Source organism: Mus pahari, chromosome 3, assembly GCF_900095145.1.
Source record: "Mus pahari chromosome 3, PAHARI_EIJ_v1.1, whole genome shotgun sequence".
Taxonomy (NCBI): domain Eukaryota; kingdom Metazoa; phylum Chordata; class Mammalia; order Rodentia; family Muridae; genus Mus; species Mus pahari.
Genome location: NC_034592.1, coordinates 24,912,205 through 24,935,054, shown reverse-complemented (window position 1 = coordinate 24,935,054; position 22,850 = coordinate 24,912,205). Strand labels below are relative to the sequence as shown.

Genomic DNA, 22,850 nt, shown 5'->3' with positions numbered 1-22,850 from the left:
TAGAAGATAGAAATAACGGATTAGAACAGTAATGCTTCTTTTAGTGCATATGTCTCCTTTTTCTTCCTTTCTTGAGAAATTTTAGAACAGTTACACTTTATTTTTTAAATGTGTCTCTTCTCTTCCTTTCTTGTTTGAGATTGTTTATATCTCACACTGTTGTCTAAGCTGACCTGGATCTCACAATATATCCCAGGCTGTCTTTGGACTCTAGATGATCTTTTCAAGTTCTGATTTACAGACATGAGCCATTGGTTCTTAGTAAATGTATTCCTTGTGAAATACAGTGTTTATCTGGACAGTTTCAACTTTTTTTTTTTTTTTTTTGAGACAGAGTTTGGCTACATAGATCAGGCTAGCTTTAAACTCACAGAGATGTATCTGCCTCTCCCTTTCAAATGCTACAATAAAAGTTGTGTGCCAGCATACACAGCTTTTTAAATGTCTTTAAGACAGTGTCTTTCTGTGTAGTCCAGGTTGGCTTTGAACTAGTAGTGATCTTCCTGCCTCAGCCTTCTGGGTGCTTAGGTAATGGCATATGCCACCACATCTAGAATTTCCCTCCGCATTAAAGTATCGTGGGTAGTGTATTTTCAGTTCAGACTTTTTGGTAACTTGAATTAGGTATTGGAAGCTCAGGGCTGTTGCAGAATGTTAAGTCTTTGACCAGGGAGGTTATTAATCAGAAAATAACATGGGAACTTCAGGGCATCCCTTACTCCACCCTTCCCCCCCTTTTTTTAAAATAATTTTTTATTTTATGTGAGTACATTGTCTCTGTCTTCAGACACACCAGAAGAGAGCATCAGATTCCATTATAGATAGTTGTAAGCCACATGTGGTTGCTGGAAATTGAACTCAGGACCTCTGGAAGAGCAGTTAGTGCTCTTAACTGCTGAGCCATCCTCTCTCCAGCCCCCCTTACCCCTTTTTGAGACAAGTCCTCACTGTGTAGCCATGACTTGGAACTTGTAATGTATATCAGGTAGCCCCCAAACACAAAGTGATCTTCCTGCCTCTGTCTCCCAAGTGCTGGGATTAAAGGTGCCACCATGCCTGTATATTCCATTTTAACATTCCAAACTTTGCAAACTTCTGTTTTTCTTTTAAACATTTTTGATTATTTTTCTTGGAACCCTATCTTGTTAGCAGATTCTTTAGTTTATTCAGAAAAGATGACTTCAGTGTAGCTGAATTTTAATAGAATCATAATTTTATTTTTATTGTATATAATAAAGTGCCCTTTAGCCTTAGTTTTGCTATTAATGGGAATAGATCAGTGAAACAAATACCATCTTCATTCTCCATGCCAATGTGTTCTTCAACATCAAACCCAGGGCCTTGTTACATGCTTGGCCTGCTACTGAGCTATAACCAAATCTTCAAGAACTGTTCTTTTTGTATCCGGTTTATGACCTATAATCTATAATCTTTAGGATAACTGTGCTATACTTGGTTCATTAGTTTTTTTTCTTTTTGTTTGATATGTTTTCTATAAATTAGTAGGTTATATCATAAATTTTCTGAAGTTTGAAGTTTACATTAGGCTAGCATTGTTTGGATGGTTTTGCAAGAATATAATTACTCAAGTCTTAATGTAGCCTGTTATTTTAACATACTCATATTGAATAAAAAGTAAAACTTGATTAAAAAAAACTTACATATAGAATTTGTCCTACCATTGGCTAGGAATAGAACATTCTCTCATTGCCTCTTTATTTGCCTGAAATAACTTTTAAGTCATTTTACTAAAGCTCAACTATTATCAGTTATAAGATAACATCATTTGAATCCTGGCCATAATGTGATTTCTGGTATTCACCTGTATGAATGTCTAGTAAAAATTGTCATTAAATAGATGCAAAATATTTGCCTAGATGAAGTTAATACTTGGTATAATAGTACTCTCCTGAGAAAAGGGGAGGAAAATATTAAGTACAAACTAGGGCAGGCTAGGGACAAAGGTTGATGGTCCAAGAGTGTTTTGCTCTGCAAGCATAAGGACCGGAGCACAAATGACCAGTCCCTTGTAAAGTGATGGACATTGCTGTGTTGCTGTAACCCCAGCATTGGGGGAGGAAAGCAGGCAGATCTGAGAACTTGTTGGTCGTCAGCCTAGGTGACCTTTCCAGTTTAGTGGGAGACCTTGTCTGAAGGCAGTAAGACAGAGTAGGACACCAATGCTCTGTCCTGACCTTTGTGTGTGGAATGTAGGCATCTCATGTATGTGTATCACACATAGCAATCCCCTTCCCTACAAACAAAACATACAAACAAAAAAACTCACTTAAAAACAAGTGTGGACAACAGAGCATTGGATGAGCCTAGGATTTGAGCACTGCTACAGAGAAGTTTGTTTGGTCATCTTTGCTAGATACATCACCACTCTGAGAGACTTTTTTTTTTTGAGAAATTTGGCTTTTTGACCAGTTTTAGAAGTTTGTGGTTATATCTATTTTGCCTTGTGAAAAAAATTAATAGCATAAAGCTTCAAGGTCTTTTTTGATTGTTTTGATGAATAATTTATAGACGACTGATTTGTATTATTTGTAAAACTAATTTTAAAGGAGGCATGAAATTGGAATTATTTAGTTTTATATTTATTTGTACTTCACTATTGTCTTTTTCTTTGTTTGCTTATTTGAGACAGCCTCACTATGTAGCCCTGGCTGGCCTGGAATTTGCTATGTAGCCTAAGCTAGCCTCAAACTCTCTTGACTGAATAGAGATTGACCCACTTCTACTGCCTGTGTGCTAGGATTAAACAAACCATGACTGCTTCATGGTGTCACTTTAAAAGAAGCAACTAAACGAGAAAAGTGGAACCTACTGCCCAAAGAAAAGAAGCCACTTAACTATGCTAGTTGAATTTCTTTTGGATTTTCATTGTAAGAGTGAGGGCCACATATATAATCTGTTAGCCAGAGTGCATATATTTATATATAAATTGTTTCTGTACAAGTCAGTGTATTACTGTTACAATTCTCCCTGATTTTGTTATAAAAATATTAGCCATTCAGAAAGCTGAAATAATTATATATATTCTACAATCAATACATCAATTTATAGTGCTAATTTTTCCTTTCATTTATCTCACATTTTCTATCAGTCTTTTATTTTTTATTTTTTGAGATAGGGTTTCTCTGTATAATAGCTCTGGCTATCCTGGACTTGCTTTGTAGACCAGGCTGGCCTCAAACTCACTGAGATTTGCCTGCCTCTGCCTCCTGAATGTTGGAATTAAAGGTGTGCCACCACTCCAGGCTGAGTCTATTTCTTTTTACATTCTATTTTATATTCTGTTTAAAGTCTATCTTATATTCATCTATTTTGATGAGTTTAAAAATTAATTTTGGCTGGCAGTGGTGAATGTCTTTGATCTCAGTACTCAGGAGGCAGAAACAGGTGGGTCTCTTGAGTTTGACGACAGCCTAGTATATAGAGCTAGTTTCAGAAAATCCAGGGCTACACAGAGAAGCACTGTTTTGAAAAACAAAACAATTTAATTTCTCATAGCATTTCATTATTTTTTTTAATTTTTTTTATTTTTTGGTTTTTCGAGACAGGGTTTCTCTGTGTATTCCTGGCTGTCCTGGAACTCATTTTGTAGACCAGGCTGGCCTCGAACTCAGAAATGCGCCTGCCTCTGCCTCCCGAGTGCTGGGAGTAAAGGTGTGCGCCACCACGCCCTGCTGCATTTCATTATTCTTGTTTTCTGTTTTAGATTTATATTATGTGTAATGAATATCCATACATTCAGACATATGTATTTCTAAATATATTTGCCTGAATGTATGTATATTTGTTACACATGTACCTGGTGCTTTTGGAGGTTTGAAGAATGTGGCATATCCCCTGAAACTTGAGTTGCCTGTGGGTGTAAATGGCCATGTGAGTCCCAGAAACGGAACCTGGGTCCTCTGCAAGAGTAACAAGTGCTCTTATCCACTGAGCCATCTCTCCAGCTCCTCATTTCATCATTCTTTCAATTAAAGAACAGTACATTTTTATACATTTTTGTAAAAATTTATATGGAAAATGCACAGTTCTTAGTATGTCTTAGTAGTACTTAATGGTGATCATTAAGCACCTGATGTTTCTAGAAAGGTCTGCTAGTCCTGCAAATGAAGACATGAATGAGTAAGACACTGTCTGCCTTCGTGGTGCTAGTAGGAAAGAGACATAGTAAAGAAGGCTTGATACAATTCCATTTGGAACTTCTTGCTGTGAATAATAGAAATAGAGGTCTTGCCATAGACATGGATTTGAAGAGGTTTAGGTAAAACTAAAGCAAAAATCCAAAGGCCTTTAATAGTGTGTTTTCTTAAACCATTTCACTCTGCCCACCCATGATCTATTCTTTTTGAGGATTTGCTTGTTTTTTCTTTCCAGTAAAAATGTGTGACTGTTCTCACAGCCTTTATTTTTGTCTTAACATTTTTAAGCCACACAGATATACTAGCTTTCCATTTTAATTTAATGTCTGTATTTCTGTGAGGCAGACCCTGATGGCTCAGTCCTTCCTCAGTAATCCTTTTTCCCCTTGATTCCCTCAAACACCTTCTTATTAGTTTCACTTAGTCTAATTGAAAATTCCACCTGTCATCTGAATCCCCAATATAAAACATAAAGGAGAGAATATAGAGAGTACAGATAAAGTTTAAATGACACAGCTAGCACTTATTAAATGACTGTGTACCAGCTAAAAAAGGGAAGTAATTTAAAAAGTTGGCACTAGAACTAAGGATGTACCCAAGGCCGACTTGCAATCTCCAGAACTACAACAAACAAATCGTCTCTAGGAATGGTAAGAACACTAAAAAATATGTCACCACTCTTTCCAGCCTTTGTATGGGTATGGCCAAGAGGAGGGGGACAATGAATATTCTTACGGATGCTTGGCAATATTCCCATTTTTTGGTGGCAATATTTATACCACTAAGCCTTTAGGGACTCTTCTGCAGAGGTAATTGAGCAGGGATGGACTTACCTTCTTCTGTTTCCTGCCACATGATGCCTACAAGGTTGATGCTGGTTCCAGGCTTACAGGGGCCTAAGCACTCAGGCACTGTGGGTAGAGCCATGTCACATGTGTTGACATCAACTGATCGGGTATGGACCATGATCTGCTCACAGGGAGGTGAGATGTCATTATTGACCACTGGCACTATCAGGTGCAGTGGCAGCACTGCTGTGGTGATTTCATCTTTTCAGACTTGACTTTCTTTAGTGGCCAGCACTCATTCTCCCTTTCCTCTGGCTCCTGCTTAGTTCCTGAAGGATTGAGCGCTGCTATACTCCCAAGTGGCTCCACGGTTCCTGTGTCCATCCCTGCACTTCCATCATACCAACTACCCCTTCCTCCCAAGGGAACTGACTGGGAGGATCCCAGGATCCTTTTCCGAACAAGTCCCCATGCCTTCACTTCTGTCCTTGCTCTTAGATGAGCTGTTCTCCTTTTCCTTTTTGGTGCCAGCTACAGTGCGTGATGCATTAGCAGCCTTCTCTGAGCCCTTGGGAGCAACAGCAGCAACCAGGCCTCCTGCATTGGTACCATCACCTGAGTGACCCTGCACCTCTTTCTTGTTTGCTGCTTCCTCACTTGGAGAGAACAAGGAAGTCCCTGGAGTGGGCTTGCTAGTGGCTTTGTCACTATTACTCCTTTTGGATTTTGATTTGCCTTCCTTCCCTTGAGGACCTGGCACTTGGGTGACAAACTTGATGTTGTCTGGTAGTGTGGCCACAGCATCGGGAGCTGGTATCGCCACCTCCTCCTTGGAGCCTGACATTTCCAGTTTCTGCTGGTCCTTTTCCAGATCCTTGTCCAGGTCAATGATGAGAGATTCCCTATTCCAGTGTCCCATTCATCCCCACTGTCTTATGTCTCAACCAGGTTTGCCTGGGACTGCAGAGCCATTCCTCAATAATTCTTGAGCACAGGATTTTGGAATCAGTGTCTCCTGATGGAAACTTGGTTTTGTGGTTGTTCTAAGGTGTCCTTGTGTTGTGGAACCGTAAAAGAGACCATTCCCAGAATAGGTATTTGTGTGTGGGCTGTTTTTAAGCTCGGTAGACAGTGAAAACCATTTCTAGCTACAAGTGTGATAATTTTCTAGATACGACTAGGGTATAGGAATAGCATAGAAGGGAAGGAGGAGATGAATCATTATTTAGGTTGGAGTAGAGTTAATAACTTCCTGGAGAAATGGGGATCTGAATTGGGTTTTTGAAAGACAAAAATCAAATGCAGCAGTGTGAAGGAGCTATATGCCCCATAGAAGCACAGCATGAGAAAGATGGAGAATGGTATGCTTTGTTCATGTAACTTAACTTGAATACTTTTGTAGGATACATTTGGCAGGATGGTTTTGGTAGAGTGCAGAGAAACAGGGAGATTGGGCTAATTCATGGGGAGTCCTAGCCAAGGAAAGGTGACAGATTTGTTTCTTTCAAGAAAGAATCCTTGTGGGCTGGTGAGATGGCTCAGTGGGTAAGAGCACCCGACTGCTCTTCCAAAGGTCCGGAGTTCAAATCCCAGCAACCACATGATGGCTCATAACCATCCATAACAAGATCTGACGCCCTCTTCTGGAGTGTCTGAAGACAGCTACAGTATACTTACATATAATAAATAAATAAATCTTTTAAAAAAAAAAAAAAGAAGAAGAAAGGATCCTTGTTTTAGCTGAGTGTTGTAACACACACCTTTAATCTTAGAACTAGGAGACTGAGGCAGGTGAATCTCTAGGCCAGTTTGGTCTACAAAAAGTAAAAAGATCATTTCACTGTATTTATTTCTAAAGGCAAGTAGGATAGATAGAGCACATATTTTGAGAGCATTGCATTGAGGGGGGAAAAGGCCATGTAAAAAAGAATAGGGGAAAGCTCTGTACATCAAATCTTCAGTACTTGGTATTTTATTTGATGTTGGGCGTGGATAGGATCTTAAGGTTATACTTCCTGGTCTTCTGACTTTTGACTTTGAATTGGAGTAAAATTTAGGAGAGCTGGGTGGAGGTGTTGGATGCCTATAATTTTATCACCTAGGAAGTAGGTGGCAGAGTGGATCTCGCCATAATGGTCTACAGAGCAACAGTTCCAGGGCAACAGGGCTTTACAGAGGAACACTGTCTTGACTCCGCTCTCTCCCCAACCCCTTCCCTCCCCCAAAGTAGGAGCGGGCTGGTGAGGTTGTTCAACATTTAACAGCACTTGTTGCTTTTACAAAAGTCTCGGGTTTGGTTCCTAGCACTGTGCATTTGAACATAGCTGGAAACACACATAGACAGCCGTGCTGACTGACCATCTTTTCAAATTCTCGAGATTCAAAATCTCTGTGGACCTTTAATGCTGCCAGACAATCAACATAGTCCACACACTGTCATTCTTCTAGATAGTTATTGGGTTACAAGATTCTTTTTCTCTTTCCACCTTACATACAGTCCAGATTGTATAACTCATGCTGGCCTTTAGCTTAAGATCATCTTGCCTCTCTCTTCTCTATGGGGAAAAGCTATGCACCACAATGGACTTGGTTTTCTTTTTTCTTTTTAAAACAGTAACACCCTCACTTCCATTCAACCTTGTTCCTAAAGACAATAATGTACTATATACTAAAGACAATAATGTACTATATACTGATTTTTTTTTTTTTTTTTTAATGTAGAAGTGCTCTGTCTGCTTGTACTCCTACACACCAGAAGAAGGGCAGAACCCTTTATAGATGGACCTCTGGAAGGAGCAGCCCCACTTTCATTCTTCTTAACCATAGACCTACCTGGGCTTTTATTAAATGAAGCTCTTGTACTACATGTTATCCCCTTTCTAACTATTCATGATAGTAGTATAGGAATCCCCTTACTCAATTTTCTTGCATAGCCATATTTTGTTTTGTTCTTTTCTCCAGACAGGGTTTATCTACATAAATGGATAATTTTTCTCATGTAAAGACAATTGACCTCTGGGGCTAGAGAGATGGCTCAGTGGTTAAGAGCACTGGCCACTCCTCCAGAGGTCTTGAGTTCAGTTCCCAATAACTACATGGTGACTCACAATCATCTTTAATGGGATCTGATGCTCTCTTCTGGTGTGTCTGAAGACAGCGACAGTGTACTCATACATAAAGTAAATTTTAAAAATCAAAACAAAAAACCCAGGGTTGACTTCACTTTAACCAACCGACATTTAAGCTACCATTTTCTACCATTTCTTTCTCTGTCTCTTTCCGTCTCTTTTTTTTCCTCTCTTTCTTTCAAGACAGGGTCTTACTAAGTAGCCTGGGCTGACCTGGAGCTTGCTATGTACTTCAGGCTGGCTTCTAAGTCAAGAGCCTTCTGCTTCCCAAGTGCTGAGATTAAAGGAGTGCACCATCACACCCAGCTCTTTGCCCTCTTTTGTAATAAAATGACTAAGACACCATATAATATAAAATTCTAGGGTATGATTCTGTGTTTTAGTATATTTCATCCTTGTACATACATTACCACTGATTCTAGAACATTTTTATCACCCCTTATAAAACCCTGAGCAATTTGACTGTTTCCTCTCCAGACTCTGGAAATCACTGATTGACTTGCCACATCTATAGGATTTACCTGTTCTGGACATTTTAAATAAATGAAGTCATATAATACATGGACTTTGTGTCTGGTTTCTTTGCCTAATTTTGTTTTTGTTTAATGTTCTTGTACTAAAGAAGGAAAGGATTAGTTTTGGCTTACAGTTTCATGTTGGTATAGTCCATCATAGATAGAGTAGAAGGCAGGGTAGCAAGAAGTTATCAGGTATCACACATTATATCCATACTCAGGAAGCAGAGTAAACAGAAAGTGAGACCAGAATATAAAACTTTAAGGCCTTGCCTCCATTGACTCATTTCTTCAATCAAGACTTTACTTCCTAAAGGCTCTAGAACCTTCCCAAGCAGAACTATCAGTGATGACCAGGTGTTCAAACTGTGATCCTATGAAGGACATTTTACATTCAGACCTTAGAGATTTTCAGGCTCATTCATATTACATACATGTTATCAACTCTTTGTTATTTTTTTATGACCAGGTAATAATACTCCATTATATAGATCTACCATGTTTTGCTATCTGTTCATTAGTTGATGACATTAGACTTGTTTTCATGTTTTGGCTATTATGAAGAATAGTATGTTTAATATTATTTTAACTTTTAATTTTCTTTTTTCTTTTTCTTTTTAATTTAATTTTAATTTAAATTTTTTTTTTTTTGGAGACAGGATTTCTCTGTGTAGCCTTGGCTATCCGGGAACTTACGCTGTAGACCATACTGACCTTGAATTCAGGTACACCTACCTTTGCCTCCTGAGTGTTTGGATTAAAGGCATGTACTATACCATCCAACAAATTTTTGAACATATTTTTAAAATGTGTACGAGTCTATACTTAGCAATTTATATTTGCTGTTTCGAAGAACTTTATTTAATCTGTTTTGCAGAAATGATTGCATGATTTTATAGATCTGTTGTCCTTACATGACTACTTAAGAGTTTCTCCATGTTCTTAAGCCCATTTGTATCAGGGCTTTTCTGCTTTTGAACTGAAAGTGCCCTAGACAAGGTCATGAGTAACGCCAGCATGCCTACATTTAGTAATCAGTTTTCAGTCATTTGGTTTGATATAAAAGCAGCAGTTGGCAGTTGAGTACTCTCATACCTCCTTAAATACTCTTGGCTTTCAGGATGTGTTGTCTACCTTCTGTCTTCTTTGTACTTCTTATTTTATTGACAAGTCCTCATCAGTTTATTTTTCCTTTGATGTTTCATAAGTTTCTTTTTTCATTTGAAAACTTCAAAGCTTATTGAGGACATCTAGACTTGTATGTCTTCAAGTACCATTTTCAAAAACTATATTTACCTTGGCTTATAAGTTAGTATCTCTTGCTGAGACATTTCAGTTTATTCAAAGACATGTATTCAACTGCCTAATCACTAGGATGTCTAATATACATTTAGAGTGGAACATGGTTGCAAATCAGTCTTTTCCAAAAATGATTGCATAATTTTATAGTCCCATAGGCAATGCGTGACCTTTCCGGTTCAGATTTCCATTAAAAATACACTCTATGCCGGGCATGGTGGCACACGCCTTTAATCCTAGCACTCAGAAGACAGAGGCAGGTGGATTTCTGAGTTTGAGGCCAGCCTGGTCTACAAAGTGAGTTCCAGGACAGCCAGGGCTATACAGAGAAACCCTGTCTCGAAAAAACAACAACAAAAAACCCCCCAAAAAACCACTCTACTATGGGTCTTATCATGTGTGACAAAGGCAGTGCTATCCACTAGTTGTTTGGTTCAATAACCATGGGATTAAACATCATTCTTCTCATATCCTATATCCAATCTTCTAGGAAATCCTGTGGTCTTACCTTCAAAATGTTTGCTAAATTGTAACAGTTCTTGCTGAGCTGTCCCACCAGCTTACTTTCTGAGATCTTGCTTTGTTATACTGTCCAGGCTAGGCATGAATAACTTCTCTTCTTCCTACCTTCTCAGCCCTGTGCTATTATGCTGTACTTGAATTAGCTTTTTAGTCACTATCTGGATTTTGGCTCTGCTCCATTATGATTCAGAATTCAGATATGACTAAAGAAATGATAAAGTATTTACCACAAATTGCAGAGGCAGTTGTGACTAGTGGAAATAATCTCTTAATTTACTAGGTGCTTCCAATTTAGCATAGAAATGCTAGTTTACTTCCCCACTGTCCTCTTTCTGAACTGTCTTTTGTAAAATACATTTAACATTTTGTTAACATTGTATTTAGTTTTTTTTGTATTTCCTTTGTGTGCCAGAGGGCACACACTGATTTATATGCCACAACCCACATATGGAAGTCAGGAGACCACTTACAGGATTCAGTCCTCTTTCCACCTAAGGGATCCCAGGGATAGAATTTAGGCCCTAGGTCATCTCACTGGTCTCTAAATAAATTCAATAATATCCAAAATTAAAGTCATAAAAGTTTTTTTCTGCTTATCACCACCAGTGGTGTTGTAAAAGTGTAAGAGAGAGAGAGAGAGAGTGTGTGTGTGTGTGTGTGTGTGTGTGTGTGTGTGTGTGTGTGTCTGTAGAGGTCAGTGGACAAATTGTGGTAGTTTCTCCATTTACCATGTGGTTTCTGGGTATTGAACTCAGTGATAAGCAATTTTACCTGAGGAACCATTTTACTGGCCCATGCATTTAAAAAAGCCTCTTTGAATACAAGAATTGGGGCTTTTGAGAAGTTGGCTTTCTGGATTTCAGCATTTATTTTGCCATTTTGACTTTTAGGATTTTAAACATCAGATTTTGGTGTTATGAGATTTCAGCATTTGGATTAAGGCATTTGAGATTATGTTTTTAAGGAGTGTGTTTTGTGGATTATGACCAATAATGGTCTGGTTTATCTCTTTGTCAAAATCAAACCTATTAGTGGTTTGTGTCTGAGGGATACAGGAGCTCATTTATAAAGGTTAGTACAGGCAAATATTGAAATAGCTCCTAGTGAAGCTAAGTGAAAAATGTGTACAAGTGGTATGGTAATATTTACATTTTTCTGAAATATTGAAAATTTGAAAATATATGAACTATCTTCTAAAGTTATTTAATTCAGCTTCTCATTTTATATATGGGGAAGCAAAGGTCTATGGAGATGAAACTTGTTATACACAATTGATTACTGAGGGTGTAACATGTTACTATTTTCACTTGCTGCTGCCCAAGGAGACTTAGGTGGCAGTATATAGGACACAGGCAGAGGAATAGGGATTCAGGGAAGAGGAACTCATTGGAGTTGTAGGAGACACCTCTTACTGTGGCATATTTTATGTAGGTCACAGCTACACAGTCCACATGGGAGGAGATGATCTGACCTGAAAGAGGCAGGATGGGGAGACTGAAGACCCAAAATGTTACTCAGTTTAACTCCTTTTGATGTCTTTTTCTTCCTCTAACCTAAATACTCATCATCATTCTATGTTTGTAAATTTTTTTGTCACTTGATTATTTTGTTTTCCTTCAACAATAAAGTTGATATCATTGAAATAAACAGTTTAGAACTAAGAAGACCTGATTTCATGTTTTGACCTTATCTACTCGCTGCACAACTTGCATTAGACACTTAATCCCACTAAATTTTTACCTTTTGAACTTTAAAAGTTCAACTTCCTAGTTTGAAAGGATGGACATTGTAACACCCTCTTCCTCCTCTACCACCACCACCCCAGTTGTTGGGTGGGGAGATGTGGTTTCTCCTTAGTTTCTTTGGAAGTTTTTAAGGTTGTTTTCCTAAAAAAATACAGTTTTACATTTTGACTTTATTAGGATATTAGTTGATATGATGTACCATTTAAAATTTGGACAATGCATAGATTATATAGTAATTTGCCCTCTTCTTAACTTATAGCCTATTTTAGTTGTATAATTGATTATATATTCAACATTAACATAGGGAAAGTTTAAATATTAGACTTGCAGTAATATTAAAACTTAATGTTTGAATTTATTCAGAAACATAGCAGTTCTTAGTCCCCCTTTTTTGTCTTAATTCCTGAGGCCCCCCTCCACCCCTCCCCTGCCCTCCCCTCCCCTTCCTTTTCTTTTCTTTTTTCCTTCCTTCCTTCCTTTTTTGACAAAGTCTCATGTAACCTAAGCTGGCCTCAACTAAATAGTTAGTTGAGGTTGATCTTGACCTTCTGATTCTCCTGTCAAGAAAGCTACCACACCTCGCTGCCTTCCTTTTTTCCATTTCCATTTATATAATATATGTAACATATTATATATAAATGTAAAAAGTATTTTTTTGAGACAGGGTTTTTCGGTGTAACTCTGATGACTGTCCTGGAACTTGCTCTGTAGACTAGGCTGGCTTCAAACTGCCTGTCTCTGCCTCTCCAGTACTGGGATTAAAGGCATGTAATAACTTTGTGTATATGTATGCATGCCTGCTTATTTGTATATGGACCATTTGTATGCAAATGCCTGTGGAGGCCAAAAGTTAGATCCTTTGAAATTGGATTTATAGGCAGTTGTGAACTGTTGATGTTGGTACTAGGAACTGAACCCATGTCCCCTGCAGTTATCAGCAAGTATTAACTCCTGAGCTATCTCTCCAACCCCTATAGTCATGTTAAATGCATTGAAAATACCATTCTTCTGTTTTCTGGCTTCACTATTAAGAGTGCTCAGAGCTGTCAATTTATCCCATATTTGAAGGCAATTTTTAGAAAACCACATTTTTAATAATCTCATGAAATGTACATTTAATTTTATTCTAAATAAGGATTGAAACTCAGCTTTACTTGCTACTGTCAGACAGCTAGAAGATAGTAGATTAAAATCCAGGTTTATCAAATATCAAACAGTGTACTTACTGATACTTATTGATCTCATATTTATATACTGAGTTGGATTCTATATTTTGACATTTACTTATGGTTCTCAATTTATAGATCGGAGAAAAGCATGCTGTTGGAATATAAGGAAGGGTATTATTAATAGCTAAAATAGTTGTAGGTTCTATAGGAAAGATGGTGCAAGGATTTTATATTTGGACTTACTAGAGACTTTGTAAAGGTGATAGGATTTGCTTTGAATCCCCAAGTTTGAGATTAAAATTTAGAAGCTGTTTTAGTCAGAAGTAGATGGCATGATAGAGTGATGGGAGTTGAGAGGTTGAAAGCAAAATTGCTTTGGTATAACTGGTTTATAAATACTGTACCAAAAGTAAGATTGTCTGCAGTAATGCTTTCTTGGGAAGAACTTTGGATCGCTATGGTTAATGGAATAGGAGTTCTTCAAGAGTTGTTTGGAAATGGAGTCTGGTATAGGTATATAGATCAAAACTTTTTCTTTTCTTTTTTTTTTTTTTTTGACACAGGTTCTCCTTGTAGACCTGACTGTCCTGACACTTGTTATATTCCATGCTGGCCTCAAGATCTGCCTGCCTCTGCCTCCCAACACCTCTCAGTTTAACAAAACATTAAAAAAAAAAAAAAAAAGGTTTATTTAGGGGTCTGCAGAGATGACCTGTTTAGAGTGAGATGAGCTGTTAAGAGTGAGTGTTAGTCTTGTAGAGGACCTGAGTTTGTTTCTTAGCACTCAGGCTAGATGGCTAACAACCTGTAACTCCAGATCCAGAGGGATCCAATGTCCCTGGCCTTTGCAGGTGTCTGCATTCAAATGCATATACTATTCTACCTGCATATACATAATTAAAAATAAAAACCTAAGAATTTTAAATAGTTTTTTTTTTTTTTTTTTTATAAAATGTGAATCTCTGTAAGTATACTTGTGGACAAATATGGCATGTGGTGGGTGCTCATGGAGACCAGAAGAGGGCATTGAATTCCCCTGGATTTGAAATTATAAGGCATTGTGAGCTGCCCAACATGGGTGCTGGGAACTGAACTTGGGTCCTTTGCAAGAGTAGGAGGTACTCTTAAATGCTGAACTCTCTCCAACAGAACTTTCAAATTATGGCTTTATCACTTTCTTACTTATATTATGGATAATTTTTTTTAAACTTATTTGGGAGTTTTGACTAGTTAAGAACTAGCAACTATGTCTCAGCCTCACAGGTTTTGGGATTATAGATGGTTATGTTTCACCATACTTGGCTGTTGTGGATGATTTTGTCTTGTCTTGACTTGACTTGTCTCATCTTCTTTGTTTTGTTTTGTTTTGTTTTTTCTAGACAGGGTTTCTCTGTGTAGCCCTGGCTGTCCTAGAACTCACTCTGTAGACCAGGCTGACCTCGAACTCAGAAATTTGCCTGCTGCCTCCCAAGTGCTGGGATTAAAGGCATGCGCCACCATGCCCGTTGTCTCATCTTCTTGTTTTGTCTTGCCTCTTCTTCTTGTCTTTCCTCTTCTTGTCTTGTCTGTCCAGTCCTCCCTCTCCACCCCCCGCTTTCCAGGTTTAGTTTTATTTATGTGTGTATGTGTGTGTGTATATATATATATATATATATATATATATATATATATATATATATATTTTAAATATTTATTTATTTATTTATTTATTTATTTATTTATTTGGTTAGTAAACTGATGCCTATGGAACCAGAAGAGGGCATCAGATACTCGGGAGCTGGTAATTGTGAGCTGCCTGATAGGATTATGAGAACTGAATTTAGGTCCTCTGGAAGAGCAGCTAGTGTTCTTAAAACCACTGGGCCATCTCTCTAAATCCCACTATCCTATAAAAATTTCCGAGTTTGGGTCTGTGAATTATAATTAAAAGTCCTCATTAATTTTGTGAAGATTGATGTGTGCATTGTGTTTACAACAATGCCAAGTAAATGGTAAACAGTGTTCTATATAATACGTTATTGTAATTAAATGCTTGCTAATATTCATTCCAGTGCCTACAACATGGGAAATCAAAATTCTGGTCACCAGCAGAATGTATATAGGATACATATTTTTAGCCAGATTTTATTTTCATCTTTGTACCTAACTGGGAGTGTAATTCCATGAAGTTGTATTAACTGTAAGTAATGATGTGATTTGCTTAGTCGTTCCATACCACATTGGAATCTTTTTAAAAAAATAATTTATTTTTATTTTATGTGCGTCGGTGTTTTGTTTGCCCATGTGTCTGTGTGAGGGTGGTATATTCCCTACAACTGGAATTATAGACAGTTGTGAGCTGCCATATAGGTGCTAGGATTTGAATTCAGGTCTTTTTTCAATAGCAGCCAGTACTCTTAACCTCTGAGCTATCTTTAGCTCACATTGGCATTTTAAAATTGCATATTATATATCATTCTAGTTCACATTTCAGTTAATTCATTTTGTAGATAATAATGAAGAAAACATTCTATGTTAAGAATACTTAGTAAAAAGAGAGGGAAGAAGTTACTATTGAATCTGTGAAGCAGTGTATCCTGGAAGGAGGCTTTAAAGTTGACACATAGGAAAAATAAAGCAATTATTTTAGTTGCCGAATTTAGAAATGTTATCCAAAGGAACTGTTTAAACTGCATGTAATATATATATAACCTGAGGATGATAATCAAAATTCCGTCATAAGCATGAAAAATAAAGATCGTCTCCTGTTAAAGTTTTATTTCAAGGGAAATAGTATAAAGCCATTGAAGCATCAGGACTGATAAGCAAGAGTTACATTTAAATGAAGTTGTTTTTTTTTTTTTTTTTTGAGACAGGGTCTCTGTGTGTAGCTTTGGCTGTCTGGAACTCACAGAGATTCTTTTGCCTCTGCCTCTTGAGTGCTGGGATTAAAGATCTCTGCCACTACTGCCTGACAAAGGTTCATTAATCTTTTTTTTTTTTTTTTTGGTTTTTTCAAGACAGGGTTTCTCTGTGTAGCCTTGGCTGTCCTGGAACTCATTTTGTAGACCAGGCTGACCTTGAACTCAGAAATTCGCCTGCCTCTGCCTCCCGAGTGCTGGGATTAAAGGCGTGTGCCACAATGCCTAATCTTTTTAAAGTTGAAATGCAAAACACATGTTGGAGAAGCTGGTATAAACTTGCAGTATTAAAATGCCAGTTCTTTAGATGATATCTGTAAAGGATAATGGAAAAATAATAACAGGCACCACATATATATTTATTTTACTGTTTGGAGAGTTAAGCCTTAAATCAGATGTCTTTAGGGAAAGTGACCTAACAAGTTATTAATGAAGTGTTCTTTACCTTTTATCTGATGATAACTGTTTATTGAGTTATGTAGATTTGCATTTAATAGAATGAATTCATTAGAAATATGCCTTTCAGTGGAACATAATGTAAGTCCAGAGAATCAACACTTGTTTTTTTTCCCCCAAGATTTATTTATTTATTATTTATTATATGTAAGTACACTGTAGCTGTCTTCAGAACCTTTTTTTTTTTTTCCTCTCTCCAGTCCCGCTCGCTCGTTGTAGCTGTCTTCAGACACCCTAGAAGTGGATGGTTGTGAGCCATCATATGGTTGCTGGGATTTGAACTCATGACCTTTGGAAGAACAGTTGGCGCTCTTAACCACTGAGCCATCTCTCCAGCCCCTTGGTGTTGTTTCTTAGATTATACTTTAATCTTTAGTTGTTCTTGACCTTCCTAATGCTGCAACCCTTTAATACAGTTCCTTATGTTGTGATGACTCCAACCACAAAATTACTTTTGTTGCTACTTCATAACTAATTTTGCTACTGTTAAATCATAATGTAAATATAATATGTATGATATATAGGATATCTGATATATATGACCCCTGTGAAAGGGTCTTTTGACCCCAAAGGAGTCATGACTCACGGGTTGAGAGCCACTGCTTTAGATCTTTTGTGGTCTGATGACTGGTGTTTTAATTGGCAACTTAAAAGAATATTAACTATGATTACATTTTCCCATTTGTTTTTCGTCATCTTTATATTTCTTATAGAGTTGGAAACATTTTTGTATATGGTAAGTGATTCTTGAAATACGATGCTTTTATTTCTTATGCTTTTTCAGTCTTCACTTGATCTTATGCAATTACATGCATCCGATGGATTATTATCTTAAAACTGATTATTTTCTCTTTTTTTTCCTTTTTCCTTTAAAAATTAATTATTTTATGTATGTGAGTATGTGGGGATTGAATTTTTAGGACCTCTGCTCGCTCGGGTCAACCCCATTCTCTCTGGTCAACTCCACTTGCTCCGGCCCAAAGATTCATTATACATAAGTACACTATAGCTGACTTCTGACAAACCAGAAGAAGGCATTGGATCTCATTACGGATGGTTGTGAGCTACCATGTGGTTGCTGGTATTTGAACTCAGGACCTTTGGAAGAGCAGTCAGTGCTCTTACCGGCTTAGCCATCTTGCCAGCCCTTTTCTTTTCAACACAGTGTTTCTTTGTGTTGCCCTGGCTATCCTGGAACTCTAGACCAGGTTCACTTTGAACTTAAGAGATCCACCTGCCTTTATATCCTGAATGCTGGGATTAAAGTCGTGTTCCACTACTGCTTGGCATTTTTTTCAATGTTAATTAATACTCGATATTTTATATTCTATTTATAATCATTTTCTATTCTCATGACACTTTAAAAAATTAGGCTACTGTATATGGCAAAACCAGTTTGAACAAATGATTGGGACTGGTGATACAGCATAGTGGTAGATAGAGCATTTGCTTAGAAGACAAGAAGCGCTTGGTTGAAGATTATTTCTTCATCTTTATGGTTTATTCACACTTGGGCAACTTTTGATAGATGCTGAAATGTTCTTAAGACACAGTTCTTCATTTTAAGTCCAACTTTGTAAACTTTTTCTTTAGCTTTTCATTTGTAGCTGACATTTTCTATGTGTTGTGATCATTATATGTTGCCTCCTTTGCAATTCTTTCACCAGTCAGGTTCTCTTCTTATAAATCCAGACATCTTCTGACTGGTACATAAGACTTAGAAGTACTGTCAGAAACTGCACCACCATTTAATATAGAGTGTATGTCCATTGAGCTTTCATCATTGTTTTTAAGAGGAGAGGCAGATAGTGATGCAAAACAAATTGTTCTGTCACTATTATCATCATCTGCTGCCTTGATCCTATATTCTTTTGATAGGTATTACCTGCCTTTCCAGGCCCAAGAAAACTCATCTCAGTTCTGAACACAAATATCTCCTTCTCTCCTTCTTGCTTTGCCTGCCTTTCTCTCCCCTTCTTCTTGGTCTCCCTTCTTCCCTTCATCCTTTCCTCCCTATGGGTCTTTTTCTCTCCACTTAACCTTTATGGTGCCAGTGTGGTAGGATTTTCCCTGTCCAATTACATTAAATATTAGTGTCCTCTGTTAGTTTCTTAGTTTTTTTTGTACAGTGTTTAAAATGATTGCATTGTAAAATAATATACTTTTAAAGAATAAGTTAAGTCTGTTCATATTAGATATACTTGGAGAGTTGTCATTTATCATAGAGTCAAGTTTAAACAAGCTACCTAAAAAATAATTTGAGTGTAGTCTAACTTTAAAGAAAAAAGTCACATTTATTTATTGTATATGTGTGTGCATGTATGTATTAGGTCATGTCTGTGGAGGTCAGCAGATATGAGTTGTTGCTCTCCTTCCATTCTGTGAATTCCAGAGATGGATTCAGGTTGTCAGGCTGTCTGCAAACATCTTTACCTGCTGAGTCATTGTACTATCTCACCCTGTAATTTTATGAATGAAAGAATTGAGACTCAAAGAAGTTGGGTTTTGTTTAGAACTACTAGCTCATTCCTCAGCTGTAGCTAAAATGAAATTTTATTACAAATCTGTTGCTTTTACATTAATTATATAGCCTGTCATATTTTTTATTTGCTTTTAATGTTTGACAGTATTCAGCTGTTTTTTTTTCCTCTTGTGGCTTTCCACAGATTACTAGTAGTGCTAATCTTGTGATTTATGTCACAATTCATATTAAAAGGAGCTGGGGAAAGGCTGATTTATAATACTGACACATGAGCGAGAGTTACCGAGTTATCTTGAAAAGGTCTCATGTCTTTTCTGACCCAGATTCATAGCTTTTAACCTTGTGAGCAGTGCTGGAAAGGGGAGTGAGTACTGACAAGAGCTGGAAGTTAAGATGTATTATTGAATGGTCTAATGATATTTTTTAATATTCAGCACTTTTGTATAAATGAAACCTTTTTTATTTTTGACAAGGTGCAAACAAACAATTTTTTCTTTTAAATGGCTAATTTAGCCTTATTTGGGTGTTGAGAGCTAGAGTGCAGGTTCTTGAGTCAATTTTGCAAAGCTGCCTAATTAAGAGAAATATTTGTGTTTATTTCATATTCAGATAGTTGGTCATGCTGTTCTGCAGAATGCCAGCAGAAGATTATTTAAGAATTAATAGTGTTGGTTTGTTTACCAGCGGTTGGTTTACCTTTCTGGGATAAGTATGATTCATCAGGTGCAGGGGACAGGTAATACTGTAACACTTAACTGTATTTTGACTTATACTCCTCATTTTCTTTTGGTTAGAATTTTCACAAGATCTGTAAATTCTAAAGAAAATCTCACAGCCTTTTGGTGAGAATAAACAGAATAAACAGATGCTATGGATTACACAGTTTAGTTGCTGTTTCATGCTTAGGCATAGTTTAAAGAAAAAGATGTCAAGTTGAGCTTTTACAGATTATTATGCAAAATTAAATGCATACCTGCTTTTTCATATACTCCTGAAAACATTTGATATGAACTCAGGATTCTAGAGACATTGGCTGCATGGATGACTCTTCCAGTACCAACCACATTGTAGTCGTAGAAAGACCATTAAACATGTTTGTGTATCTGTGCTTTCATATTATAAAATATATTTATGCTAATTATTCTTTTTTTTCTACAACTTTTCAGTACTTTTGTGGGCATTAAATACAGTGCTGTATGAGAAAATACTTTGAGAAATTCTAATTTTTCCTTTGTGCCAGGAACTCTTAATAGCGGTAGAAAACAGGTAAACAATAAAGCTTTCATGTACCAATCTGTTTGAGACTAATACAGCAGATATATGTTGAAGGGTGATTCTATTGTCTATAGACTGTTAAGGAATTGGGTTAATGATAATGTGCATTTGAGCAAATTCCTGAGACAATAGTGGATGGAATTACTTGGTTATGAAGGGTAAACTACTACAAAGATAGAGGTCTGAGGGTAGGAACCATAAGCAGAGATTCCAGTGTGGATGTAACACAGCAAGTCAAATGGGGAGTAAGACTACTGGAGATTGATAGCCTTAATTATTAACAAGTGTTTACTCTGACATAGGAAGCAGCTATTAGAAAGTTTTAAGGAGAGACATGCCATCGCCTAATTTGAGATTAAAAAAAAAAAAAAAAGAAAAAGAAACTCCGTGTTCAGAACAAATACTATCTGGGACTTAAGACAGCTTGGAACCAGTAGTATAGTTCACATGAGGGATTTGGTGGTGGAAGAATGGATTGCTCAGATATTAGACAGCCAGAGGTAAAAATGAAAGGATTTTTTTTTTTTAATGGATCAGATGTGGAAGAGAAAAGCTAGGGATGATTCCTTTGTCTTTGTCCTGAGCAGTTAGAGGGATGGAGTTGTTGAGTAGCTGTCACCAAGAAGTAGGAGGAGAAAGAAAGGAGGAGGAGGAAGAAGAGGAAGAAGAAGGAGGAGGAGGAAGAGGAAGAGGAAGAGAAAGAAGAAGAGGAGGGGAGGAAGATGAGAGACCTACTAGCCTAGGATTGGAGAAATGAACTCTTGCTCATCTTGTGTTTGTAGAACTGATAATAGGTAGGCATCCAGGCTTCTCTGGTTATGTGCTTGTCTTGGAGCCTGAAACTTGGGTTGATAAAAATTTTGGAGTTTTTAGTGTACAAGTGGCATTTACAGTAAGTAGTGTAGCTGTTAAGTTCTGAGATATCTATGGGTCATGATTGGGGTCACCACAACATAAGGAACTATATTAAAGGGTGGAAGCATTAGGAAGGTTAAGAACCACTGACTCGTTTTTTTTTTTTTTTTTTAAGATTTATTATTATACCTAAGTACACTGTAGTTGTCTTCAGATGCAGGTGTCAGATCTTATTACAGATGGTTGTGAACTACCATGTGGTTGTTAGGATTTGAACTCAGGATCTGTGGAAGAGCAGTCAGTGCTCTTAACCACTGAGTCATCTCTCCAGCCCAACTCAGAGGTTTTGAAGATAAGGCAGTAGAATAATTTATAAAGTTGGGAGAGAATAGAGTGACTGACTAGTATCTTGGATGGAAGGATGATACCAAGGGATTAAAAGTGAGACAAGTTAGGAACACTCTATTCTGTCACCTGCTGTTGAAATGTCAACTAAGAGAATTACATCATTTATAGCACTAAACATAATACAAATTCTAGGGGATCATGACCAGACCTGTTTGTAGAAGTACTGTGGCTACAAGTTGATTGGGGTGGATTTTAGAGGAGCATGAAAGGAGGAAAGAGTCAATCAAAAGTATAAGCTCAAAAAATTGGGCCATTAAAAGGGTAAGAGAGAAATTGGTTTGTAGCTATAGCCATTCAACAGGTCAAGATTTGTGAAATTTTCTTTGTAAAGATGGGTGCCATTGTGATATGGGATTTCTGATAGAAGGTGGTCCAATAGAATGGAGGAGATGATGGAGATGACAGCAGTGTTAGGCTCATTTTTAGACACAAAAGGATGGGCACTAGTATAGTAGGATTGAAGTTCAGAGGATTGTATTAGGAGTGGAGGCAGTTTATTCATAATACTAGGAAGAAAGGGAAAAAAAATATGTGGTTTAAAATGTACTGTTTCTGGGCATGTGGAGTGAAATAGGAAGCAGGGTGACTTGACTGCCAGGTGGTAGGAAAAGCTTTCCCTGTTCAAGAGAAGAAGAAATCATTACGATTTCAGAAAGTTCAGCTATTCAAGACCCATACAGTAGAGACTCAGCTCTGACTTTCCCATATGTGCTGCGGCATGTGCACACTTTACTTTCCCTTTTACACAAAATAAAAAATGTAATAAAAATAATAAGTGAAAAAGTTGAACATTTAGCTTTTTTCAGTAAGATTCTTGTTTGCCAATTAGCTGGGGCAGTCCTTGAACACTGGAGCATATTTTAGAGCACCAGATTGCTGGTAACCACCAAGGATCTTGTTTTTCCTAATACCAGAATAGTACAATAGGAAATTAGCGTTTTATTTCAAAGAAAAACTTATTAGTGAACCCACTTTTGTGGAACCTTCTGATTTTACTGAAAACTGCCATATTTACTAATTTAGACTTAAATCTGTGTCCATATCCAGCTTGCTTACTTGGATATATAATAAATATTCCAAAGTGGGTCCTAAATTCATTTTCTCTCTCCCTCTCCCTCTCCCTCTCCCTCTCCCTCTCCCTCTCCCTCTCC

At 37.2% G+C, this 22,850-nt stretch overlaps 1 protein-coding gene across 6 annotated transcripts in view; it reads left to right on the top strand.

Moving 5' to 3' along the window:
* Strbp (spermatid perinuclear RNA binding protein) overlaps window positions 1-22,850 on the top strand; it is a 131,456-nt gene that overhangs the window by 26,251 nt on the left and 82,355 nt on the right. For 3 of the 6 annotated variants that reach the window (XM_029536952.1, XM_029536947.1, XM_021193480.2), the window contains exon 1: window positions 9,248-9,313. The exons of 2 other annotated variants lie outside the window; for them this stretch is intronic. The gene's annotated coding sequence lies outside the window, so the exon portion shown is untranslated. Of the gene's footprint in view, window positions 1-9,247; window positions 9,314-19,800; window positions 19,898-22,850 lie in introns of those variants that run through there. One more of the 6 variants, XM_029536949.1, reaches the window with a different exon arrangement.